Raw genomic sequence first — 27,860 nt, 5'->3', positions numbered from 1 at the left:
GAGAAATATAGTCTTCCACAATGTAACTACTATGGAAATTATTTGGGTAACTATACATGTACAATCTATATTGAATTGCTTGTCTTCCCAGTAATGGTAGGTGAGGAGGGAAAAAGAGAAGAAAATCTGGAACTCAAAGTTTTAAAAACAACTGTTTAAAAACTGTTTTTTTACATGCAACTGGGAAATAGGATATACAGGTACTGGGTTATAGAAACCCATATTGCCCTCCTAGAAAGTTAGGGGGGTGAAGGGAGAGGATATAAGAGACAACAGATTGGGGGAAGGGGTATTCAGTAGTCTTGCTATTTTGGGGTGGGGGTAGGGGGAAGACAGGGAGAGAAAAATTGTAACAAAATCTTGTGGAAATGAATGTTGAAAATTAAAAATTAATCAATTAATTAAAAAAAGAATAACTAAGTTATTCTCAGTTGTTTACCATATCATATTGCTGTTACTATGTACAATGTTCTCTTGGTTCTACTCACTTTACACTGCATTGATTCATATAAGTCTTCCTAGGTTTTTCTGAAATCATTCTGCTTGTCATTTTTGATATCTATGCCTATTTCTTACTTGCAAAGGGGTGTAATAGGCACTAGAAGAAAAGCAGTACTCAAAATCAAATGAAAGGAGCTTTCCACCATTTATTGTATTATTGCTGTCAAGTTGGTAGGGGCTTTGACATCTAAGAGCTTCTTTGCCATTGTATTTCACTCCTCTTAACCACTTCCTGCTGCATTTAGTACTTAGAGTGCCTTTGCTTGATGGTCGTCTAAGCTTAGAGATCATTACTTAAAGGGTAACACTATGAGCCTAATCAGGAAAGTCCATTCAGTAAGAGCCATCTTGCTCAGGCTCTCCGTAGATAACTAGCAACACCAATAATACCTTTTTTTGGTAACATACTATTCACTATTTCTATTACTCACATTCATCACTTTGGAACTTGCCATACTCTAAAATATATATATATATATATACACACACACACACACATATATATATATATATATAGTGAAGTGAGGACTTGCAGGTTAAGATAGCAACATGAACACAAGTCTAGAGCTTGTGTTCTCTCTTTCTATATATATATATACACACACACAAATATGCATATATGTACATGTATATACACACATACATATTTATGTATACACACACTGTAGCAAAGATCTAAAAATGGCATGAGATCAAATAATAATACAGAAATCCAAACAGAAATAACATAAGTGTTTTTGTCTAGGCCAGCACTCTACAAAAAAGCAATCTAGAAACTAATAGGTTCTGGATAAACGATCTTGCCAGGGAAGTCTGAGTAAGCTCAGGTGAACAAATCTAGAATCCCATAGTTCCCTGGTCTGTGGGGAGCCTGGACTGCTCAGAGAAAGTTTTGGGGAAGGAAGCTCAGAAACTCACAGTGCTCTTATCTTATGCATGGATTGGGTCCAGAAAGCTGGTAGCAGTCTTATTAGGATGCCCCAAAGGGACTAGAAGTCCATAGTGCCATTACCTGAGATGCTTCAGAGCACCCTAAATTAGACTACAGTGATCTGACCCAGGAATATCCAAGGAGACCTAAAACCTGACAACACTTTGGGCACCGAAATTCTAGTGGAGATGGAAGTCAGCCAAAGGAACTAGGAAATAGAGATAAAAACCAAATAAGGTCTGACCACCCTATTTAAGAGCGAATGAGTAGGTAGAACCTGGTCCTGACACAAAGTCTCAAATAAGAGATTGAGGTGGGAGATATGAATAAACAGAAGAAGGTGCTAAGCCCTGTGAAAAAAAATATTATGGGCTAAGAGACACGCAGGAGGTTAACTGAGAAGTGAATAACTCCACAAGAACTATAAGTAAAGCCTTTGAGAAAACAATGTCAGTCATAAGAATTTTAAAAATTCTTGGACAAAATGGAACAAGAGATGTAATATGAAATTATATGCTAAATAAAAGCTCTAGAGGGGGAAAAATGAAAGGAGAATAAATAGTTTAGAACAGAAGGTAGAAAATCTCACTCAAATAGTAGATTTCCTGAAAATCAGAATAGAACAAACAGAACTAAATGATTCCATGAGACAAAAAGAAATGTTAGAACAAAATTCTGAAAAACTGAAACTGCAGGAGAAAATGCAAGGCATTTACTATCAATTGCAATTAACATAGAAATAGGTCAAGGGGAAGATAATTTTAAAATCATCAGAATCCCAAAAAGCCATGACCAAATTAAAAAAAAAAACTTATTATATTTCAAGAAGTCATAAATAAAAAACCACACTGATTTAAAAATGAAAATAGGAAGAACATACCACTTTCTTTTTAAAAATCACCAAAAATGAAAATTTACATAGTGAAAAAAACCCTTTTACATCTAAAATCCAGATTTCAAAAATATTTTTTTATTTTTTCGATAACATCCAATTTTTAACATTCAGTTTTTACAAATTTTGAATTCCACATTGTCTCCCTCCATTCCCTTCCCCCTCACTGAGAAGGCAAGCAATGTGATATAGGTTATATATGTTTAGTTATGCAAAATATATTTTGATATTAGTCATGGTATGAAAGAAAACACAGACAAAAAAAGAAAAAGAAAGAAAGTAAAAAAAGTATGATTTGATCTGCAGTTGGGCTCCATCAGTTTTTTCCTCTGGAGGTGGATAGCATTTTTCATCATAAGACCTTTAGAAATGTCTTGGATCATTCATATTTCTGAGAATAGCTAAGTCATTCACTAACAGAAAATCATTGTACAATATTGCTGTTACTGTGTACAACGTCCTCCTGGTTCTGCTTATTTCACTTTGCATCAATTCATGTATGTTTTTCCAGGTTTTCCTGAAAGCATCCTGCTTATCATTTCTTATAGCACAATAATATTCCATCACAATCATATGCCACAACTTGTTTTGCCAATCTTCAGTTGATGGGCAACCCCTCAATTTCCCATTCTTGGCCACCACAAAAAGAGTTGCTATAAATATTTTTGTGCATTTAAGTCCTTTTTCTCTTTTTTGGATCTATTTGGGATTCAGACCTAGTAGTGCTATAGCTGGGTAAAAAGAGTATTTACAACTTTATAGCCTTTTGGGCATAGTTCCAAATTGTTCTCCAGAATGGTTTGAATCAGTTCACAATCCCACCAACAGTGCATTAAGGTTTCAGTTTTCCACATCCTAGGCTATATTTGCTAATCTGATAAGAGAGAGTTGTTTTAATTGGCATTTCTCTAATCAACAATTATTTAGAGCATTTTTTTCACATGACTATGGATAACGTTGATTTCTTCATCTGAAAACAGTCTATTCATATCCTTTGACTATTTAATAATTAGGGAATGACTAGTATTCTTATATATCTGACTCAGTTCTCTATATATTTGAGAAATGAGACCTTTATCAGAAAAACTTTCTATAAAAAACTTTCTCCCAGTTTTCTGCTTTTCTTCTATTCTTGGGTGCATTGGGTTTTGTTCATGCAAAACCTTTTTAAGTTAATGTAATCAAAATTATCCATTTTACATTCCATAATGCTCTCTATATTTGTGTGGTCATTTCTTCCCTTATCTAAGGTTCTGAAAAGTAAACTGTTCCATGCTCCCCTAATATGCTTATGATATCACCCTTTACATGTAAATCATGTACCTAAAATCTGGATATTCTAATTCAAAGATAAAACTATACAAGCAGACAGAAAGTATTCAAGTACTTAAGAACCAAAGTCAGGATCACACAAGACTGTAGAAATTATTCTAAAGGAGAAAATTTTGGAATACAACATTGCAGAAGGCAAAAGATAAAGTCTTATCCCCAAGAATAATATACCCTGCAAGACTGAGTATAATTTTACCATGTCATTTTTTAAAAAGGATTTTAATGGAATAGAGGACTTTCAAACATTCATGATTTATTTTTAAAAAGAGCTGAAATGCTTGAAATACAACCAAAGGAGAAAAAAGAAACCTGGAAAGGTAAGTACATTTGAGCAATGTGAAGTTACTAAACAATGATGAAATACTTTTTTATACTAGGGATGAAGAGCCAAGTGTCCCTCTTCACTATCCTAATGTCTTTATGGGTCAATGGATCCAATAAAGGAAACTGAAGTACCATGGTTTTGTTCTGTTTTGATGTTCTTAAGAGGAAAGACAAATGGGAAGGAATATCCGAAGGAGAAAGAAGAAAGAAAGATTTGACTATTTTTCCTAATTGGGATTAATAGAGATTATGTAAAAATGGAGGAAGGAGTGAAGTGAGTAGTTATCACATAAACCTCACTCTTATCTGAACCAGACAAAGGAGAGTTGAAAATACACACACACACACACACACACACACACACACACACACACACAATTTATTGTAGAAATACATTAAACTCAACAGGGAAATACGTGGGGATAGAAAAAGGAAAGGGAAGAGTTTAAGAGGCAGGAAAGTCTATGAGGGAATAGTCACAAGTAAAAGAAATTTCAACTTTGGAGTGTGGTTCATAAATAAAGAAATTATATAAGCAAGAGATTAAGAAAAGAAGGAGAATAAGGAAAGAAAGAGTAAGAACCATTGACTGTGCATGAGTGTAATGATGGAATGGAATAAATTATTTTAAATTTTTTTTGTCTTTATTAATTTGTTTGTTTACATTTAGTTTACAAAATTGGAGCAAATGGAAGCTAGTGACTTTATGAGAAATTAAGATACTATTAAACAGATCCAAACAAATGAAAAAATAGAAGGCAATGTGAAATATCTCATTGGAAAAACCACTGACCTGGAAAATAGATCCAGGAGAGATAATTTAAAAATTATTGGACTACCTGAAAGCCATGATCAAAAAAAAGAACCGAAAAATCATATTTCAAGAAATTCTCAAGGAAAATTGCCCTGATGTTTTAGAACCACAGGGCAAAGTAGAGGTTGAAAGAATTCACCGATCACCTCCTGAAAAAGATCGCAAAAAGAAAACTCCTAGGAATGTTATAGCCAGGTTCTAGAGTTCCCAGATCAAGGAGAGAATATTACAAGCAGCCAGGAAGAAACAATTTGAATATTGTGGAAACACAATCAGGATAACCCAGGATCTGGCAGCTTCTACACTGAAGGATCGAAGGGCTTGGAATGTGATATTCCAAAGGTCAAAGGAGCTGGGATTAAAACCAAAAATCACCTACACAGCAAAACTTAGTATCATGTTTCAGGGGAAAATATGGTCATTCAATGGAATAGAGGATTTTCAAGCATTCGTGATGAAAAAACCAGAGTTGAATAGAAAATTTGACATTCAGATACAAGAAGCAAGAGAAGCATGAGAAGGTAAACAGGGAAAAGAAATCATAAGAAACTTATCAAAGTTGAACTATTTACATTATTTATGGAAAAATGATAATTGTAACTGATGAAACTTTTCTCAGTATGAGAATAGTTGAAAGGAATAGAAATGTATATATACATATATGTCTATATAAGAGGGTATATGGGCATATGAATACATATGTGAGTGTGTGCATATATGTTTACAGGTATACATAGACAGAGGGCACAGGACCAATTGAATAGGAAGGGATGATAATTAAAAGGTGAAATTAAGAGGTGAGAGAGAAATATATTGAGAGGAGATGGGGAGAGACAGAATGGGGTACACTATCTCATATAGAAGAGGCAAGGGAAAACTGTTACAATGGAGGGGAAGAACAGGAAGGCAAAAGGGAATGAGTCAACCTTATTCTCATTGAATTTGACTTTGGGAGGGAATGACATATACACTAAATAGGGTATCTCACCCTACAGGAGAGTAGGGGGGAAGGGGATGAGAGGAGGGATGATGATGGAAGGGAGGGCAGGCTGGGGGGGGGGGAGGGAAGTTGGAAGTACCCACTTTTGAAAAGGGAAAGGATCAAAGTAGAGAATAGAACAAGTGGGGGGTGGGATAGGATGGAGGGAAATATAGTCAGTCTTTCACGATATATCTACTATGAAAATGTTTTGCATAGCTACACATGTACAACCGATATTGAATTGCTTATCTTCCCTGTAAGTGTAGGTGACAAGGGAGGTAGGGAAAGAATCTGGAATTCAAAGTTTTAAAATTAAATGTTTAAAAATATGTATATTAACATATATTAAAAAGATATTATTATATACAAATATATTATATACAATATATTATTATATACAAATATATTATATATAATATATTGTATGCAAATATATTATATATAATATATTATTATATAAAATATATTATATATAATATATTATTATTACTTTACATGTAACTGAGAAATAAGATATATATAGGCATTGGGGCATAGAGATCCACCATGCCCTACTGGAAAGTCGGAGGGGAGATGGGGGAAGATATGAGAGAGAGCAGATTGGGGGAGGGAAAGTTGAGTGGGATTGCTGTTTTGGGGTGGTGGATAGGGGAAAAATCAGGAGAAAATTTGTAACTCAAAATGTTGTGGAAATGAATGATGTAAACTAAAAGTAAACATAAAATTTAATTTAAAAACAAAAATATTTAAGATATTATTATTGCTATTTTTTTTTACATGCAACTGGGAAATAAGATATACAGGCACTGGGGTATGGAGATCCATCTTGCCCTACCAGTAGTCGGAAGGGGAAGGAGGAAGGACATAGGAGAGAGCAGATTGGGGGAGGGGGTATACAATAAATCTGACCTCTGCTTCTTACTAGCTGTGTGGCCCTGGGCAAGTCATTTAACCCTGTTTGCCTCAGTTTCCTAATCTGTAAAATGAACTAGAGAAGGAAATGATAAACCACTCCAGTATCTTTGACAAGAAAACACCAAACGGGACCATGAAGAGTCAGACATGACTGAAAAAGAACAACAATGAGAATGAAGAAGTCCATTCAAAATACCTACAAAATGAATCTACCAAGAATCATATAAGATCTATATGAATACAACTACAAGATAGAGCTAAATGTTTGGAGAGATTAATTGCTTATAGTTAGGCTGTGCCAATATAATTTTGTTATAATTGTACTACCACCTAATTCACTTATTCAGTGTTATGCCAATCAAACTGCTAAAAGATTAAAGAGCTAGAAAAAATAGTAGTAACATTTACCTAGAGAAACTCAAGATTAGACATTTCAAGGTATTGCAGATGATATGATGATATACTTACAGAATCCTAGAGAATCAAGTAAAAAACTACTTGAGATAATAAATAAATTTGGCAAAGTTGCAGGATATAAAATAAACCAATATAAATCCTCCACGTTCCTATATATTTCTAATGAAATCCAACAGCAAGAGATAGAAAGAGAAATTCCATTTAGAGTTATTGTAGACATTATAAAATATTTGGGAATCTACCTCCCAAAACAAACCCAGGATCTATATGAACACAATTACAAAACATTTTTCACACATATAAAGTCAGATCTAAATTAACTGGAAATGCATCAGTTGCTCATGGCTAGGTCGAGCTAATATAATAAAAATGACAATTTTACCTAAATTAAATTACATATTTAGTGCCATACCAATCAACCTACCAAAAATTATTTTATAGAGCTAGATAAAATAGTAACAAAATTCATTTGGAAAAACAAAATGTCCAGAATATCAAGGGAATTAATGAAAAGAAATGCTAGGGAAGGAAGCCATACCAGATTTTAATCTGTATTATAAAACAGCAGTCATCAAAACTACTTGGTACTGGGTGAGGAATAGAGTAGTGGATCAATGGAATAGATTGGGTACATGAGACTCAGCAGCCAATGACTATAGCAATCTACAATTTGATAAACCCAAAGACACGAGTTTTGGAGATAAGAACTCATTATCTGACAAAAATTGCTGGGAAAACTGGAATATAATATGGCAGAAACTTGGCATTGTCCAATATCTTACTCCATATACCAAAATCAGGTCTAAATGGGTACACAATCTAGATATAAAGGCTAATACTGTAAGCAATCTGGGAGAGCAAGGAATGGTTGACCTATCAGATTTATGGAGAAAGGAAGATTTTATGACCAAACAAGAGTTAGAAAACATTATGAAATGCAAAATGGATAATTTGGATTACATTAAATTGAAAAGTTTCTGTACAAATAAAGCCAACGTAACCAATATTAAGAAGGAAGTAGAAAATTGGGAAAGAATTTTTACAACCTATGTCACTGATAAAGGCCTCATTTCTAAAATATAGAGAGAATTGAGTCAAATCTATAAGAATACAAGTCGTTCCCCAATTGATAAATGGTCAAAGGATATCAACAGGTAGTTTTCAGAGGAAGAAACTAAAGATATCTATAAGCATATGAAAAAATGCTCTAAATCACTACTGATTAGAGGAATGCAAATTAAAACAACTCTTAGGTACCACATCTCACCAGTCAGATTGGCTAAGATGACAAAACAGGAAAATGATAATTGCTGGAAAGGATGTGGAAAAATTGGAACACTAATGCATTGTTGGTGGAGTTGTGAACTGATTCAACCATTTTGGAGAGCAATCTAGAACTATGTCCAAAGGGCTATAAATAAGTGCATACCCTTTGACCCAGAAATACCACTTCTAGGGTTGTATCCCAAAGAGATCATAGAAGTGGGAAAAGGACCCATTTATGCAAAAATATTTATAGCAACTCTATTTGTGGTGGCAAAGAATTGGAAATCAAGGGGCTGCCCAGCAATTGGGGAATGGCTGAACAAGTTGTGGTATATGAATGTAATGGAATACTATTGTGCTATAAGAAATGAGGAGCAGATGGACTTCATAATAACCTGGAGAGACTTATATAAACTTATGTTGAGTAGGAAGAGCAGAAACAGGAGAAATTTGTACACAATTATAGACACATCGTATTTGTGATGACTAACTTTGATAGACTGGGCTCCTCTCAGCAATGCAAGGTTATAAGACAACTCCAAAAGACTCATGATGAAAAGAGATATCCACATCTAGAGAAAGAACAACAGAGTCTGAATGCAGATTGAAGGAACTACTTGTTCTCTCTCTTTTTTTTGTTTTATTCTGTTTCCCCTTTCTTATTGTTCACTCCATTGGTTATAATCCTTCCTCACAACCTGACTAATGTGAAGGTATTTGTAGATCCTATATCTGATCGCATGCCACCATGGTGAGGGAGGAGGAGAAGGAGGGGGAGAAAATTTGAAACTCAAGGGATTGTGGAACTAAATGTAAATAAATAACTAACTAAAAAAAAAGAAAGGTAAATAATAAAAAAACAAAGTCAGAAAGAAGAGGACCTGGCAGTATCAAATCTCAAATTACGTTAGAAAGTAGTAATCATAAAAACTATTTGGTGCCAATTAAAAAAAATAGGAAAATTGACCAGTGAAACATATTACATATATAAGATCCAGAAGCATTTGAACATACTAGCACAGTGTTTGATAACTCAAAGATCTCAATGATTGAAGTAAGGGCTCACTCTTTGACAAAAACTATTGGGAAAACTGGGCAGGTATGTGGCACACTGGCTAGAGTGCTGAGCCCGGAGTCAGGAAGACTTGAGCTCAAATCCATCTTCAGATACTTACTAGCTGTGGTCATTCACTTAACTTTGTTTTCCTCAGTTTCCTCATCTGTAAAATGAGCTGGAGAAGGAAATAACAAACCACGCCAGTATCTCTGCCAAGAAAACCCTAAATGGGGACACAAAGAGTGAGACATGACTGAAATAACTGAACAACTGGGAAAACTAGAAAACATTCTGAAAGAAATTGGGGTTATACCAATATCCCACAACACACACCACAATAATCTCCAAATGTATACATGACTTAGATATAAAAGATCACATGAAAAATGTAGGAGCAAGTAAAGTGATACCTTTTGCAACTATGGAAAGGGAAAGAGATCTGGACCAAATACAGGATGGAGAGAAGATCATAGGAAATAAAACAGAATTTTGATGACATAAAAATTAAAAGCTTTTCTCAGAAGAAAATCAAGGATGTTTAACTTTAAAAGGAAACAGTTAACTATGAAAAATAGGCAGCAAGTTTTTCTGTAAAAGGTCTGATTTCCAAGAAATAGAGGGAACTGAGTTAAATATGTATAAACAAAAGCCATTCCTCAATTAATAACCGGTCAAAGGAGATAAACAGGAAATTGTGAAAAGAAGAAATTTAAGTGATCAACAACCATACAAAAAAATGTTCCAAATCACCAATAAGAAATGCAAATTAAAGCAATTCTGATGTTCCAACTCACTTGCATCAGACTGGCAGTTAGTCAATAGTAAATAAACATTTATTGAGTACCTTTTACTTGTCAGGCATTGTGCTAAAGCTTTGGGCATACAAAGAATGGCCAAAAAATTAAAAAATCCCTGCTCACAGTCTAAAACCAAAGACAATGCAAAAACAAATATAATGAACAAGATAGATATGGGATAAATCAGAAATGGTCAACAGAGGGAAGGGACTAGCATTAAAGGGAAAGGAAAAATATGACAAAAAGGGAAAATGACTGTTGTTGAAAAGTCTGTGGGAGGATGGCCACACTAAAGCACTACTGATGAATTGATCCAGACATTCTGGAAAGCATTTTTTTTGGTGGGGTTTTGCTTTTTATTATTAAGATAAAAATATTAGTCCCACCATGAACTTGCTGTTCTCAATAAATAGCAATAACTTACGTTTGTTTGGCACAGGCTGACACACTCTGTCCTCTGTTTTCTGATAAAATTAAAACATTTGCAAGAAAAGTATCTTTCTCCATATATTTAGGGTTTGGTTCAGTTTCATTTTGGTTTTCCAGTAATCATGGGATTTAGGACTTTGGGTATTCTTTCCTTTCCTTTTCTTCCTTTACCCTCTCCCCACCCCTAACCAACAAAAGTGTTTAAAAAAAAAAAACAACAAATTCCAAACCAAAAAGAGAGCAGCCAGTTGGAGCAAAGTTGACCCCAAAGCCTAGAGTGGGCCAAGGGGAGAAAAAGGGGAGGTCAGGCTGTCCAGCTTCCGGGTGGGAATTGATTTTCTTTCTTTTTATAAGCCCACCAGGTGAGTTGGTATGAGGGGATTTGGAGAGCCAGAATAGTGGTATATTGGGGGAGGAAAGAGGAGGGTGAGGGCTAATCCTAGTAAAACCTCAATTTTGGTTTTGCAAAAATAAACCCAGCAGAGAAGGGGTTCCTGGAAAGCATTTTGGAATTATACTCTAAAAGTCATTAAACTATGCATCTTTTGACCCAGTGATACCACTACTAGACTGGCATCCCAAAGAGATCAATGAGAAAAGGAAAGGATATGTGTATGTGTGGAAAATATTCATAATGACATTTTTTGTTTTAGCAGAGGGCTGCAAGTTAAGTATCAATATAAATTAAGGGCAGTTAGGTGGTGCAGTACATAAAGTGCAGGGCCTGGATGCAGGAAGACTCATCTTCATGAGTTCAAATCTGGCCTCAGATACTTGGGTTCACAAAGAATAGGACACAACTAAAAATGACTAAACACATAAATTAAGTGACCATTAGAATTGGAGAATGGTTGAACAAATTATGGTAAATTAACATGAGATATTATTTGCCATAAAAATGATTAAGGGGATATATTCAGAGAAATCTAGAAAGACTGATATGAATTGATGCAGAATGAAGTGAACAGAATCAGAACAATTTGTCTTTGTATCCCTAGAGCTTAGCACAATGTAGGAGACATTTAATAAATGCTTGTTGAATAAATGTTAGTGATTAAAAGGGAAACAAGAGGATTGATGAGTGTAATGAAGAGCATTCTCATGTACATGAGGAGCCTTCATTTTTAGTTCTGTTTTTATGGAAATCTGACTTTATGGAAATATAAAAAATATCTATTTCTCGGTATTAATTTGACAAAGATTAACAAACATGAGGAGCCTTCCTGCACTCAAGGTCTATTGCAGGGAAGTAACCAATAAATAGAAAAATAAGTACAAAATATATACAAAGTATGTGTCTGGGAACTATCAACTGGGGAAATCAGGAGGTTTTCTGTGAGAGGAAACAGCATTCACAACCACCAGAAAATTACTTGCTCATTTGAAAACTTCTGCTGATATGCTTCAAACTGTTCAAAATTTCAAGAGATGAACTCTCATTAAATACAGATTAAAGACCTTTTCCACCATGACAAAGATGGTACCAGGAAGTTCCATGGACAAAGCAGAAGAAAGAAAAAGTCATTTCGTGCCCAGCATCTTATAGATCTTGAGTCAAAAAGGCTTTTTCAGGTCATCTAGTCCAATTTGCTCATTTTGCAGATGAGGAGACTGAGACTTAAATAAGGTTACATGACTAGCCCATGAAGGTGATAAGAGGAAGAGGGGGCATTCCAGCTCAAGTACCAAGGGACTCTTAAATTTTATACTCTCTCCATAGGCCATTGTCTCCCCCGTGACATTCCAATAATTTTTGTGCATCCAACAGACCCAAATGACGTGACTGTCAGAATATAGTCACATTATTTGGAGTGGGGGGCAGCAGGGCAGAACTCTTGATGACCCCTCTGGAAACTCAAATAGCAGAAAATTCCTCTTCTACATTCACCGACCTAAACAAATCTAACAACGTTGGCAATCACTTCCTTCTCTCTCCCTTCCTCACACCTGCTTGCTTTTCCATCAGCATCTGTGCCATTGCAACAGAACACAGGCAGCCTTTAACTGAACTGAATTACTTCCCCAACTCCTCAGAGAAGGATGAAAGAAAGAGCCTTAGCTTCCAGGACCATGGATTCAAATTAGAAGACACTTTGCAGTCACCTAATCTATCCCCATCCTCCTTATGTTGCCAAAGAGGAAACTGAGGCCCAGATGAATATCTTGTCCAAAGTCACACAGCAAAAGCCATTCCTTCAACCTTTTCTCTGCATATAAAGAACCAGGAAGCAACACTTTGGCATACATATTAAATGGCAGATGAGGTGAGGGAGAGAAAAGCCAAGTAAAACTATTGCTACTGGCAGGAATAAGTGAGGCTTTTCATCATGGAGATACAGCTGCCCTACAGATGTTTTTTTTCTTCCAGGAGGGCCAGAAGTTTCCTATTTTAGTTGGATTGAAAGGGAAAGGAAAGGAAGGGTATGGAAAGCCTTTTCAGCTAAAAGTAGACCAATGTGCCAATTTTCTCAATACTTTAATATGTGGGAGAAGTGACAATGATTGAATGATTTAATACTTATGAAGAACCTCAAGTTCACGATGTACATTTTTAAAAAAAGTTTATGCCCACAATGGCCTCTCCTCCTTTCTGAGTCCTTTTCCTTCTCTGGGAATCTCTCCTTATGTCGTTCAGGTAAAAAAGGGTCCTTTTGGTCTTTCTGTTCTCCCTTCATCCAAAACCTGGTTGTAAAAAAATAGGAAGCTGTGGTGGCTAGGGGGCACAGTGAATACAGCACCGGCCCTGGAGTCAGGAGGACCTGAGTTTAAATGGAGCTTCAGACACTAAACACTTACTGGCCATGTGACCTTGGGCAAATCACTTAACCCCATCTGCCCTACTTCCCCCCCTCCAAAAAGCAAAACAAAAAATAGGAAGCTGAAGATTATTTATAATAGTGTTTGTACATTTGTACAGCATGTTTTCAAAGAGTTTTCACAGATCATCTCCAGGAAAGATCTGGTAAACTCATTCACACTAATGTGGAAAGAACTGATTAGGTTTAGCATTCTTGAGGTATTTTCAATTTGTCAGAGATCAAAGTCTTACACTAAACTCAGACATAAGCCAGGCCAGGGGATATTTCAGAAGTTATCAATGGGGTTTCTCTCTAAAATGGAGGGGATCCAAATCAACCTACCCTTAAATCTCCCTTTACCTAGAAGTCCCAAGGGCATACATAGCAAATAAGTAAACCTGTTTCACATCAACTAAAGCTCCTCTTTCAGACCAGAGTCACACCCCAACACTCTGGCTATAAATATTTATAGTTACTATTCTCTTCAATTTCAAAATACTTCTCTGGGTTAGATCCATCTAAAATAGGGTTTCTCAACAATTTGGAGTAGTGGACCCCTTCTCAGAATGATGTTTTTGAATAATTGAAAGAAATGCCCATTTTCAGTTAGTAGTTAAGATGTAAATTTTCTCCCTATCCAAGTTCACAGGTCTCCTGAAATCTATCCATGGACCCATTTAGGATCTGTGAACTCCAAGGTAAAAAGGCATTTTCCCTTTTAAAACAAAGCACCAAAGTTTCTCCTTCAACTGCCCTATACCTGGTCCTAGGTAATAATCAATTTGCAGAAATCACCAAGTGGTGATGATTATAACTTATTCTCACTCAGGGATTGTTTTACAGTGTATTTTCAAGGCAGAATTCTTTTGACTAGGAATTCCCCTTCCCAGTTCTCTTTAGTCATGACTTGCACATTTCAGCATGTGTGACTCTGGCAGAAGAAAAGCGTGCCCTGCAACAAAGAAAATATAAGTAAAGATAAAATGGAAATGAAAGGGATAGAGGATGTGTGATGTAAGAGAGTCCTGGACTGTGGGGCCAGGAGAACGGAGTCTTGACTACCTGAGCTCACAATTTAGTAGCAGCATGATCTTCGAGTAAAGTCACTTTACTTCTCTGAGACTTCCTTTTCTCATTAGTAAAATAGGACTGCTATACTGATCGACCTCAGAGGACTGTTTTGTAAATAACTAGAGAATTATGAGCTAATTCAGGATTAATAAATACTCTTCGAGCACTGATCCAATTCTTCTGCAACAACTTTGGTTGTTTAACTTAGAATGAAGCATGAGACATGCTCTTTTGGGGCATTGAATCTTTGGTAATGGCCAAGGTAAATATATGAACAACTGACAAAATACATTCTTTGTTAGATCCTAATTTTATAGAATAATAACTATTTAAGTAAACTCTCTTTACGGTAGCTTTGGAGGCAGGTTTTGTGTTTTTGTTTTTGTGATCCCAAATTCCATAGAATGAAAATCTGGGTCAGTGCACAAAGAAGAGAAGAAACGTTCTGACATTTGAATGCTTACCCGAATAAAAAGGCAGCAAATGAGGTCAGATACTCGATGATTTATTAGAGAATCTGTAGCAACTCTGGGTAAACTTAGTTCAGGAAACAAAAGTTAGAAGTCTTTTTCTTCAAAAATAAATCATTTGATCTGGAAACAGAGACAGTAAAACTTGCAACTACCTATTTCACAGGGCTGTAGTGAGGAAGGAGCTTTATCAAGAGCTAACAAAGGTGAATTATTTCTATTCCAAGACATTTCCCAAATAATTTTCTTCCTTGAACATCTTTCTCACTTCTTGCCACCTATTCAAATTCTATCCATTCTCAAGGGTCCCCTACATGTAGCCTTGATTCTAGTCCCCTTACTTCCCCAGCAGTCACCTCTGCTTTATAGAATAGTTGGTTTGAATTGACCTATAGGTCACGTTGGTGATGACCTTATTTAGATTTCTGATTCTTGAATCGTGTTCACTGGCTTCTACAATCTTCAGTCACTCCTTATTTACTGGTTCCTTTGCAGTCACCTATAAACACTCCCAAGTGTCTCTGATCCTTAAAAAGCCCTCACTGGATCCTACCATCCCCTCAAGCTATTGTCCTATTTATCATGCCCCTTTTACAGATAAACTCTTGGAAAAACTTGTCACAGTGTCTAGCATCACTTTCTCTCTCTTTTCTTACCCCTCTGTACTCTGGCTTCAGACTTTATTCACTCAAATAAAACGGCTCTCCAAAGTTGTCAGTGACAAATCTGTCAAGTTTTTTAAAATGAATTTTTATCAAGTAACTTCTCTCCAGCATTAGACAATGTTGACTGCTTTTTTCCTCTGGATATTCTCTCCTCTATAGGTTTTTGTAATCCTAATTTCTCTCGATTTTCCTTCTACTCAGTCTCATTTGCTGAATCTTCATCCATACCATATTTCCCTAACTGTGGAGGTACCTCAAGGTTCTGTCCCACGACCTTCTTCTCTTCTGGTGACACTGTCTCATTTGATGACCTTGATGATTAGCACTCATAGGTTTAATGATCATCTCTGCTGATGACTCCCACATCTAAATATCTAGCCCTGCTCTCTTTTTCTCTCCTGAACTCTAGTACCATATAACACCAATTACCTACTGTACATTTTGAACTGGATGTTCCATGGGCATCTCAAATTCTACTTGACCAAAATAGAACTTATCTTCTCCTCCATCCCTACCTCAATTTCTAAGTCCCCAGACTCACACACTAGTATAATTTTAAACACCTCATTCTCACTCACCCCACATATCCAATCAGTTGCCCAATCTGCCACCATGACATTTCTACCATTTGTTCCCTTCTCTATACTCATATGGCTATCACCCTACTTCAGGGTCTCATCATCTCTGACCTGGATTATTAGAACAGGTTGTCCTGCATCAAAGTTTCCCCCTCCTCCAATCTGTCCTCTGCACAGTCACCAAAGTGATTTTTCCAAAGTACAAGTCTGACCACATATTCCTCTGTTCAGTAAACTCTAATGGCACCCTATTACCACTAGGAACAAACAACTCTTCTGTCTGACATTTAAAATTCTTCAAAACCTAGCCCCTTTCTACTTTTCTCGTCCTCTTGTACCTTATACTTTTTTTTTTCAACAAGGAATGAAGGATCTATTAAATACCCCATTAATTCTGATGCTGGTTGATCAAAAGTGGGATTGTCTGGGTTCAAATTTTGAATATAATCTGTGTGACCATAAGACAAGCCATGTCACATTCCTAGGCTTGTTTCCTTGTCTATAAAACAGGAGGACTGGACCAGAAGGTTTCCCTTCCAACACTAAGTCCATTGTGATGTTATGATCCTTCCCCATCCTCATCCTCCTATGCCTCCCCTACTTGCCACCCATACCATCTTAAGGGAAAACTTTGTTTGAATGACTGACATAAGTTTGATCACAAATGAGCAAAACACCTGTTATCATTAGCTACCAGGTTTCTTTCTGCCTTCTGAAATCACTTTTAGGCATACCCTGGCTAGCATGTTAACTGGTCTCTAGAAAACAAGGAAATTCAACTCAGAGGGAAAACAACAGATGATCAGGCAAGGGGAATTACAGAAGTGTTTTGAAACTATACAGTGGGGTTTGATCATAAATTATATTATTAGTAATGCTATTTTTAAAATGATGTTAGCATGTAACGGCTGTGCCGACTTGCAGTAAATCACTTAACCTCTTATTGCCCCCAAACAGCTCTCTAGAACTATAAATTGCAAAGCAAGTGTTGATTTGAATTGGTAAAGAAAATTCCCTCACTGTGAATTCCTACCTCAAAGTGAAATCATAGAATCTAGATCTCAAAACTTTAAAAAAAAAAAAGTCTAAAACTGTTTTAACATGTAATTGGGGGAAAAATATTATGTTTTCAAAAAACAAAATCAGAGACCAGAATAAAAAATGTTACTAAACAGTGTTGACTAGGGTAATCTTGTATAGAGTATGCTTATAAGAGAGCTTTAGCCACCAGTGAACTCAGTAATAGGATCAAAGATTTAGATTGGAAAGGATCTTCGAGGCCATAAATTACAGCCACCTCTTCTTTTTTAAAAAATAGTATTTTTTTCTAGTTACATATAAAGACTATTTTTAACCTTCACTTTAAAAACAAAATTTTGAATTCTAAATTTTCTATCTCCCTCTCCTCCCCCCCTCCCTGAAATGGTAAACATTGATATAGGTTATATATGTACAATTATATAAAACCATATTTCCATATTAGTCATGTTTCTGAAAGAAAGTTTGCAAATTGCAAAAAATTAAATAAATTACAGTCTGTAAAAGGAAAAGAAAACTACAAAAAATAAAGTGAAAAAAGTAAACTTTTGATCTGCATTCAGGCTCCATAGTTCTTTCTCTAGATGTGTGTAGCATTTTCCATCATGAGTTTTTTTGAATTGCTTTGGATCATTGCATTGTCGAGAAGAGCTAAGTCCATCATAGTTGATCATCACACAATATTTCAGCCCCCTCTTCTTACAGCTAAGGAAACTGAGGCACAGGGGTTAAGTGATTTACCATGGATCACACAGCTAATAAGTTGTCTATGGCAGGATCTGAACCCTACTCTTTCTGATTCCAAGTTTAGTGCTTTTGACACTACAATATTCTGGTTACCTCATCTCACCCACAGGACCAGCACAGAAAGCCCCATATAAAACAGAATTCCCAGCCCAGGACGAGCCTGTGCTTTCAAATTTGCTTAACTGGATTAGATTCAATTTAAATAGGGCTTAACCTCCCAACCACCCTTTCAGCCACTTATTAAGGATCACTACAGATGGCCTCAATTCAGTCACTTGTGTGCTTGTCCCCAAGCAGAGCCACAAACAGGGGATTTATTCTGTGTCTCTTTTGTTGGTAATCTGAAGTCCCTCCAACCCAAATAATTTCCCTTTTTAAAGCAGTCAAACAGCTGGATGTAAAAGCCAGCTGTTTAGTAAGGCGGGCAAGAAGCCCAAGAAAACTCCTATCAAAGAAAAGGGAGCAATGAACTAGGCAGCTCAAGTGGCTAACTATGAGGGATATTTAGAATATTATCCACCCAGCTGTCAAGGCCTAATCCAAATACGTCTTTGTTTATTGAGGCCATCCCGGAAATGCAGTCCCTCCCCCCGACTCCCAATGACAACTGCAAAGAATATTCTCTACTTCTGATGGCTACACTACTAGGCCAGTCTGGACAGGCAAAGTCTCTTGAACTCAAATTTGGGATGACTAGCTGCTTGACTTTGAAAAAAATCACCCAGGGCCGACTAGGTGGCACAGTGAATAGAGTACCGGCCCTGGAGTCAGGAGGACCTGAGTTCAAATCCGGCCTCAGACACTTAACAAAAAAAACAAAAACAAAAAACTAGCCCTGTGACCTTGGGCAAGTCACTTGACCCCAACTGCCCTCCAAAAAGCAAAAAAGAAGAAAAAATCACCCAACCTCTGAAGTCCAGTTTCATCAAGCAAGAAGATAATTACAGTTATCCTCAAGATCTAGAAAATCCATGTAAAATTTTTTGCCCCTCTCTTTGTACTAGAGAAGAAGTCTGAATCATTATGGTATTAAAAGCTAAAATATGTTGATATTATACATTACTATGCATATGTTTTATGCATTTCTGAGTTCTAAGCTTTTTCTGTGTCATCTGCTGACCTCTGTGTGACATCTGCAACTGCCACAAACTAAAAATTCCCATTTAATTTTTAATGCTGACCCTCGATATATAGATACATATATTTATATAATATATAAATATTAATACATAATTATTTTTATTATAATATATAATATATGAATATATATATATATATATATTTTGCTTTTTTGGAGGGCAATTGGGGTTAAGTGACTTGTCCAAAGTCACAAGGCTAGTAAGTATGTCAAGAGTCTGAGACCAGATTTGAACTCAGGTCCTCCTGACTCCAGGGCCAGTGCTCTATTCACTGTTCAACCTAGTCTCCCCCAGATCCTCGATATATTGAAACCTCAATGGGGAAAGTTGCCATTAGGAAGGGATAATTGTAAAGGAGAGCTGGGAAAAGTGAAAGTCACCTCAGGCACCTTCCTGAAAAGGAGGGCTTATTAGGAAAGCCCACATAGACCTTTGCCACCGAGACTAGATGATCTAAGGTCTCTATCTGCTCAAAGTTGTATGATTTTATGAAAAAGAAAGCATAGACCCTGTCTTATGCTATCTGATCTGACCTGACCCCATATTTATGTTCTCTGAGCTAGGGTTTGCTGACTCTCTGAAAAACATATTTCTAAAGTTAATCTGAAATATTCATATTTTTGTCTATCATTTTCTTAAGCAGACAATCAACAAACAATAAACCAAGTCCTGATTTGTAGCATTTGCTGATTTTTAAGGTGTAAATGCTCACATCCAAATAGTAGAATAGTAGTTGACTCTCACACCCCTGCACTGTTCTCTCAAGAAGGTAAGATTTCTCTGACTCTCAGCATAACCTCCTCCTACAACCAGTTCAAAACCAGAGCTGGTCATCCTAGTATCCAAAAAAGATATACTCTCAGTCAGTCTTTACCTTCCCTAAAAAAAACACAGCTGCTGAGCTCAAGGAATTCATATCCTAATATGGGAAACGACATGTAAATAACTAGGTGTAGACATGACATATAGAGAATTGATGGAATGTCGTTGTCGGTCCTTCCCTTTTCAAAAAAGACCAAGGTCATCAGGATGCTGGCGTAAAATAGTTGATGACGGGTAGTGTCTTGATTTGTGAGTGAACTGGATTTAAGTGAGGCAGAGCTGCACAAAGTAGTCAGCCTCACTCTACCTGGTCTTCAGTCAGTAAGGGCCCAGAAAATATACTTTTAAAGTTAATAGGAATTATTAACATTTTTTCCATCACCTTCTTAAGACTAAGATGATCACTGAAACAATAAATCAAGCCCTGATGTGTAGTATTTGCTGATTTCTTCAGTGTAAATGCTCACCCTTGCCTCTGGGGCCTCTCCATCCCTGTGATTAAGGGAGGTGGAGAGTGAACACTGGAGAACCCCTCCCAGATTCTCCACAATTTAAAGAGGGTGCCCAGAGAATTTAACTAGTCATTACCTCCCTTACTACTTTTTTGGACTTCAAGATCTCCAAAAAGTTATTATTCTGCAAGATGAAATCAGATCTAAAATTCTCACATCCTCAGATAATTTCCCAACCTGGCTGCCTCTGCCATCCCTAATCCCACAGCAGGGTAACCTTCTCCACCCCATTCCTTACTTTTCAGCTTCTTTTTGTCTGTTGCCTTCCTCTATTAGATTGTAAGTTCTTTGAGGACAGGGATATTTATGTTTTTCTTTGTCTCTCTGGTGCTTAGCACAGTACTTGGCACATAGTAGACATTTAATAAATGTTTATTATTGACTATGATTGACTAGAGATTTAATTGGCTCTGAGGACTAAAGCTAAAACCACTGGGTACTAAAGCCAGTCCACAAATAGTTAGGGGTTACTCTTTCAGGATTTTACCCATGCACATGGTGGTATTAACTCATCTAGAACTCAGGTAAGTGGCTTCAATTTCTGCTACACCAACAATAGGAAAACAGAATTAATGATTTGTCACTTAAATGGGGACTAATACAAGGTCTTCACATTTTTGCCAGCTATTATAATAATCTCTAGCATGGTCCAAGTGAAAAAAAAAAGGCTCAAAAAGAAAAGCCCAGGAATTGCAGAAAGTGGAAATGAATTTTTTAAAGATAACAATAGAACTTTGTTATTAAAGAAAATTGATTCAGAATTTTAAAATAAAATATTGGCAAAAAAGCTATAGCAATTTTTACCGCAAAAGATTTACTTTTATTTATACCTTAAGTATTATAAATAAATTATAAATAAATAAGTATTATAAATAAAAGTTAAACTTTTATTTATACCAGAGGTATAAAAATGGTTCAGTATTGGGAAAATAATTGATATAATTAACCATATTAAAAATATTCCTAATCACAAAATTATATGGATACAGGAAAAAAAAGCATTTGACGAAGTACAATATGTGTTTATGCTAAAATCTTTACAAATATAATATGGTGAAAAAAATCCATCTAAAACTGAAAGCTAGCCTCATATATAATGGGAAAACACTTGAAGCTTTAATAATAAAAGAGTAAAGCAACTTTGCTCCATTTCCCCACTATTATTTGACCTAGTTCTTGAAATGTTAACAATAGCAGTATGCAAAATGACAAAATTAAAAGGATAAAGATAGGGGGGAAAAGGCAATTATATAATTTGAGAGATAGAAGGAACCTCAGTGGTCGTATAGTTCAACATACACCTAAAAAGAATGTCCAGTATAATGTACTATTTCCAAATAGATAAGTATTTAAGGAATATGAACAAGCATTTATCCTTATCAGAAGAGTCACAAATTATTTTTTAAATTCTGAACTTAACACTCAGTAAGTAAAATGACCAGTGGAAATGAAATTTTAAGAAAGTTTTTAAGATCTCATTGACATAAGGGGAGAAGGGCAAAACAGAGGGCCAGTGCCTGTAGAGCCGCAAACGCCACTTGGAGGAATGAATGCTTGTCTTCCTTCCCACAGAGTTGGGAATTCATTTTGATATTTCGATGATTTCCAAGCTTACTTCACAGAGGATGGTATTCTTGTGACTTTGGAGAAGTGGTTGGAGTTAGGTAACAAACTTTAGAACCAATTTAAAATTTGAATTTATAGAATATTTAATAAATTATTTAGTGGTAGTTTTTGTTGTTGAATCATTTTAGTTGTGTTTGAATTTTTGTGACCCCATTTGGAGTCTTCTTAGCAAAGATACCTGAATACTTTGACATTTTCTTCTCTAGTCAGTTTTACAGATGAGGAAACTGGGGCAAGCAGGATTAAGTGAGGTGCCCAGGTCACACAACTATTAAGTGTCTGAGGCCACATTTAAACTCAGGAAGAGGAGTCTTCCTGATTCCAAGCCCAATTATGCCTACTGATTCCCCAATTATATCCACTGGTCCACTGACCTGCCATTTTAGGGACAATAATCATTCAAAATCAGTTAATCTGTGCTTTACTTAGTAATTACTAATGCCATATCTTTGTACCTAAGAAACTAAAAGTGGTGACTAACTCTAAGTTTATTTCTGAATGCAAGAGAATGGGACACCAAAATTGGTAGCCAAATGTTATATTTTCCAATTATAATTTGGAAAGGCATTCAATTAGACAAGTATTATTATTACAATACATTTTGTTTCACATGTAATGTTTTAAGTCTATGGTATTTTTTTGTTTTATTTCAATGCTGTGGTTATAAGTTTCTTGCATTATGATTTTGGAAAACACTGAACAGAAGTACAGTAATTTGGGGAAACGCTATCTGATGTAACACATGTAAGGTAAGTTATATCTTTCTTGCTCTGAATGCTGTAGTTGATTTATGCTATTACAATCATAGGGAAAATTATCTTGAAGGCACACTCAATATTGTTCCTTTCACTATAAAAGCATTCAGAGGTGTATCATCTGTCAAAGAGTTAATTTGGGGTTAGTAAACAGTACAGTAGATATCTGGAAGTTGGAAGTGCTATCAGAAAACATAGTTTGAAAGCAGTCAAGCTTGCAAGGACTGAGAACATTTTGTAAGTAATCAGAAAATGAAGTAGACTATACTCCCCCCCCCTTTTTTTTTTAAAGCAATTGGGGTTAAGTAACTTGCTCAAGGTTACATGGCCAGTTATTTCTGGGTGTGGTGCTGAGTATCTGTCATCCCGACACTGGAGCCAGTGCTCTTACTCGCTGAGCCACCTGGCCACCTCTAAGCAATTGGGGTTAATTTGCTCAAGGTTACACAGGCAGTTATTTCTGGGTGTGGTGTTAAGTGTCTGAGCCCAGGATTCAATCTCCAGGTCCTGACTCTGGAGCCGGAGCTCTTACTCGCTGAGCCACCTGGCCGTCCCTTGACTATACTCTCTTTAATAAATTTGGTGATTGTTCCTTTGAAAACTAAAACCATACAGTCATAGTCTATTAAGATCACCCTCTTTAAGACTCTTAAACTTGCTCTTGATGGTCTGGTTTCACTCTCTGTTATTTCTGACTACAGACTGCTCCTCATTGATGTGAGACGTTCCAATATAGGAAATTTTGGAAGGCTCTGCCTAAATGAATGTAAAACATGTTTGAAAGAGACTGGTAGGGGCAGCTAGGTGGATACAGCACCAGTCCTACAGTCAGGGAGGACATGAGTTCAAATCCAGCCCCAGACACTTACTAGTTGTGTGACCCTAAGCAATTCACTTAACCTCGAATACCTAAAAAAAAATTAAAAAAAAAAAAAGGAAGAAAGAGAGTAGTTCAGAAGGCTAAAATGTGCAGGCCAAGAACAAACTTTGGCATCTTTGTTTCTGTAGATTCATACAGCTAAGCCCAAGCAGGGGGGTTTTCAACAGTACTATCCAAAACCAGGATGGCCAGGAAATTATAAAAAGATTAGACTGACTCTGTGGCCAAGATCAGTGATCTTTAACCTGTCCAAGAGAACAATGATAACTTTAACTTCTCCCACAACTTTTATTAGCTAGTGGAGAAGATTTTATTCTTCTACTAAGCTAGCTCATTCATACCTTTCTAACTTTAATCCTATGTTTGACATAACGCAAGTGAACAAAGGAGGAGACAATTTTATGTTAATTGATTGTTGCTTCAGTCCAAAAAATTGGCTGAAATTTTTCTTTAATAATCCCACAATATTACTGTACCTGTCTCATCATCAAGGGACATAATGTTGGAAAAACCAAAAGCAAAACAAAGAAAGTAGCATACATGATAGGTCCTTTTCTTTTGTTAATATAAAAGTTTATTATATTAAAAAAAAACCTAAATGCTATAACAGTGAATGCATCTTTGTTGGACTATATATGTTTTTAGGATGAATTGAAGTTTACCTTACTGCTGAAAAAGACTCCAAAGCAGTCACAAAGGGAACTGCTAAAAGACTTTTATAAACAGATTTACTATTAACCACTAAACACTGCCAAAAGAAAGGATCTTCAATACCAAGCTCTTGTATACCACTGTAAATACCACTGCTCCCATGGAGTTCAAGGCAAAAGGACAAGGTGATGTACTAATTATTTTCTCCTCTACTCCAAAGAAAAGGATTCATCACTCTAGAGGATGTACTTAAAAAATGTATTTAAAATTCTATTTTCCCTAATCATATGTAAAAATAATTTTTGGCATTTGCTTCTTAAAACTTTGAGTTCCAAATTCTCTCCTTCCCTTTTTCTCTCTTACCCCCATTGAGAAGGCAATTTGACATAGGTTACACATGTGCAATCATGAAAAACATGTTTCCATATTAGTGATAGAGTATGTACCTTTTGTTAGCATGTCTACCATCTCAAGGACAAAAAGATCATACATTAATTCCCGTTGAGTGACTTTTTGGAAGGAGCTGTGAAATGTATAGCTGAGAAGTTGAGATGTATGAATTCTATTCTGAAACATCCAGATGTATGTACAAGTCTGTCCTTTTACCTGTCACTCACTTCATACCTTGGTGACCACAAATATATTCTTTAAGAAGCCATTTTTAGATGTGTATACTAGCATACAAAATTTCTGTCATATACAAATTCACAAATCCTTACCACTGATGACCATACAATGATATTGCTGCATTTTCTAAGGTAATAGGATTTAGCCATGGTTTCTGGTACTGGTGATCTGGACAAGATGGGATCAAATTTAAATTCAAAATGGGAAAGAAGGAAGATTGTTGGGATTTTTTAAAGTTACCATTTCCCCAATAGCTTCACTGCTCTGAAGAGGACAGCTTTCTGACTGATAACAACATAAGAGACTTGTCTTTTTTTTTCTGCATGTGTATGTTATCTTTTATAAATGGCTCTCAAAGTTCTAACCAATTGTTAGGAGTATATGTGTTTAAGCTTGTTTTTCCAGTACTTATGGTGGATTCATGATGATCCCTTCACGCCTTGTCACATTGCCTTCCTTGACTTATTGAAAAAAATATTCTTTTATTTTGATGAGATAAATACACTTCTGGTTTCCCCATAGCAACTGAATATTCATCACATCTAGTTTCAAGCTCAGCTGATGTAGTTCTAAAATCCCCCCTTTTGCTTCTCATTCTTCTCTTTTCTTTCTGGATTCAGACCCAGGCTTCTCTCTGAGAACAGTCCCATCTTAGCTTATAGAGAGTAAACAAATTCTCATCTTTGGCTTATAATAAGATAAATTGCATTTGTCCTAAAAGCATAAATCTTTTCTGGTATTCATGTCACTCCACTACCCTATAGAAATGTGATTAGCACCTGAGTGTTCTTACTGCCTAGGAAAAGTAAGCAAGATTAAATTGGCCACCTGTGTGATAAAGCCAACACTGACGTTTCAGTCTGGAACATACAAGAGGAATTAAAAAGAGATCACTGGCTGATTATAATTAGAAAAAAACACTGTCGGGGTGGCTAGGTGGTGCAGTGAATAGAGCACCGGCCCTGGAGTCAGGAGGACCTGAGTTCAAATCCTATCTCAGACACTTAACACTAGCCATGTGACCTTGGGCAAGTCACTTAACCCCAACTGCCCTCCAAACCCCTCCCCCCCCCAAAAAAAGAAAAAGAAAAAACACTGTTCTATGTTGCCACACAGGAGGCTGGGAGGGCTCCACATCATTTCTGCCTCTCTGTCTCAGACCTCTCCCCACTCTAGTCAATCCTTCACTCAGCTATCCAAGAGACCTTTCCTTGAAACACACCTCCCCCTTCATTAAACTCCAGTGACTCCCTATTACCTCTATGCTCAAATATAAAATCCTCTGTTTGGCATTCAATGCCCTTCTTAGCTTGGCTTCCACCTACCTTTCCAACATTCTTACACCTCACTTCCCTCCACATACTCTATGACCCAATGACACTGGTCTCCTTGCTGTCTTGTTTAAGATTCCCTACTGTATACTCATCGGCTGTCCCCCATGCCTGGAGTAATCTCCTTCCTCCTCATCTCTGCCTCCTGAGTTCCTTCAGGTCTCAGCTAAAATCTCACCTTCTATAAAAAGCTTTTCCCGGTCCCCTTTAATACTGGCGCCTTCCCTCTGAGATTATCTCCAAATTATCCTGTAAATATCTTGTTTGCATGTTTTCTCCCCTGTTAAATTATAAACTTCCTTTTTTTTTGGAGGGCAATTGGGGTTAAGCCACTTGCCCAAGGTCAGTGTTAAGTGTCTGAGGCCGGATTTGAACTCAGGTCCTCCTGACTCCAGGGCCGGTGCTCTATTCACTGTGCCACCTAGCTGCCCCAAATTATAAGCTTCTTGAGGGCAGTAAACGGTTTTTTGTTTTCTTTGTATCCTCAGCACTTAGAATAATTCCTGACATATAGGAGGTACTTTAACCAATGCTTGTTGACTTATGCTAGGCAATGGTCAGGAGAGCTTTCCTTTACATTAAGATTGTCCAAGAAGCTGGGATACATCAATGCCAAAGAGCATCATGCTTTGAGGTCCAACATTTTTTTGAATCACCCACCATGGACCATACATGATAGCTTTACTCATGAGCACCATCCTGACAGTTTTAAAAAATCAGGAATTCCCTCTGAGCTATGGCCATGGAGCTATGCTTGGAGGTTCTCAGGTTGTGAGTTCAGTTACTTGCCATGTGCCTTCCATACATAAGGATCCATTGAAGGAGTCTGGGAAGGATGTATGTAGGGGATGTATTCAGGGACCTTGGGAAGGACGTATGTAGAACTTCTGAACTCTATCCTGATATGAGAAATAACAAGCCCCTGAAAAGCCTAATCTATTTATTAGTGCACCTGGAATAATGCCAGATATTTGGTATAGAATAGAGAATTAGTGGACTTCCTTTGGACCTTTACAACCATTAAGTTACATTGCATACAAAAATATGAGATGAGGCTGTAGTTGCAGTATATGAAAAGATTTGTTGAGGGGAACAAAGAATTGAAAATCCTCTCCAGAACAGAGATGAAGGCAGCTATGCATTGCAGTGGATACAACACTGGTCCTCAAGTCAGGAAGACCTAAATTCAAATTTGGCCTCTGATACTTATTATCTGTGTGACCCTGGGCAAATCACTTAATCTCTCCCTGCCCCAGTTTCCTCATCTGTAAAATGGTGATAACAATGTGGGCAGCTAGGTGACATGGTGGATAGAGCTACCAGGTCCTGGAGTCAGGAAGACTTATCTTCCCAAGTTCAAATCTGGTCTCAGACATTTACTAACTGTGTGACCCTGAGCAAGTCACTTAACCCTGTTTGCCTCAGTTTCCTCATCTGTAAAATGAGCTGGAGAAGGAAATGTCAAACTAATCCAGTATCTTTGCCAAGAAAAC

General features: G+C 36.6%; 1 protein-coding gene across 16 annotated transcripts in view; it reads right to left on the bottom strand.

The window, feature by feature from the left end:
* FRMPD1 (FERM and PDZ domain containing 1) overlaps positions 1-27,860 on the bottom strand; it is a 251,567-nt gene that overhangs the window by 88,653 nt on the left and 135,054 nt on the right. For 6 of the 16 annotated variants that reach the window (XM_069085267.1, XM_069085264.1, XM_069085270.1 and 3 more), the window contains one exon: positions 9,550-9,654. The exons of the other annotated variants lie outside the window; for them this stretch is intronic. The gene's annotated coding sequence lies outside the window, so the exon portion shown is untranslated. The remainder of the gene's footprint in view (positions 1-9,549; positions 9,655-27,860) is intronic. 16 annotated transcript variants of the gene reach the window in all.

The sequence above is a fragment of the Petaurus breviceps genome, unplaced genomic scaffold (genome assembly GCF_028583685.1).
Source record: "Petaurus breviceps papuanus isolate PSGF00001 unplaced genomic scaffold, PetGlider_PUasm1.0 175, whole genome shotgun sequence".
Classification (NCBI taxonomy): domain Eukaryota; kingdom Metazoa; phylum Chordata; class Mammalia; order Diprotodontia; family Petauridae; genus Petaurus; species Petaurus breviceps.
This window is presented reverse-complemented; position numbering and strand designations above follow the sequence as displayed.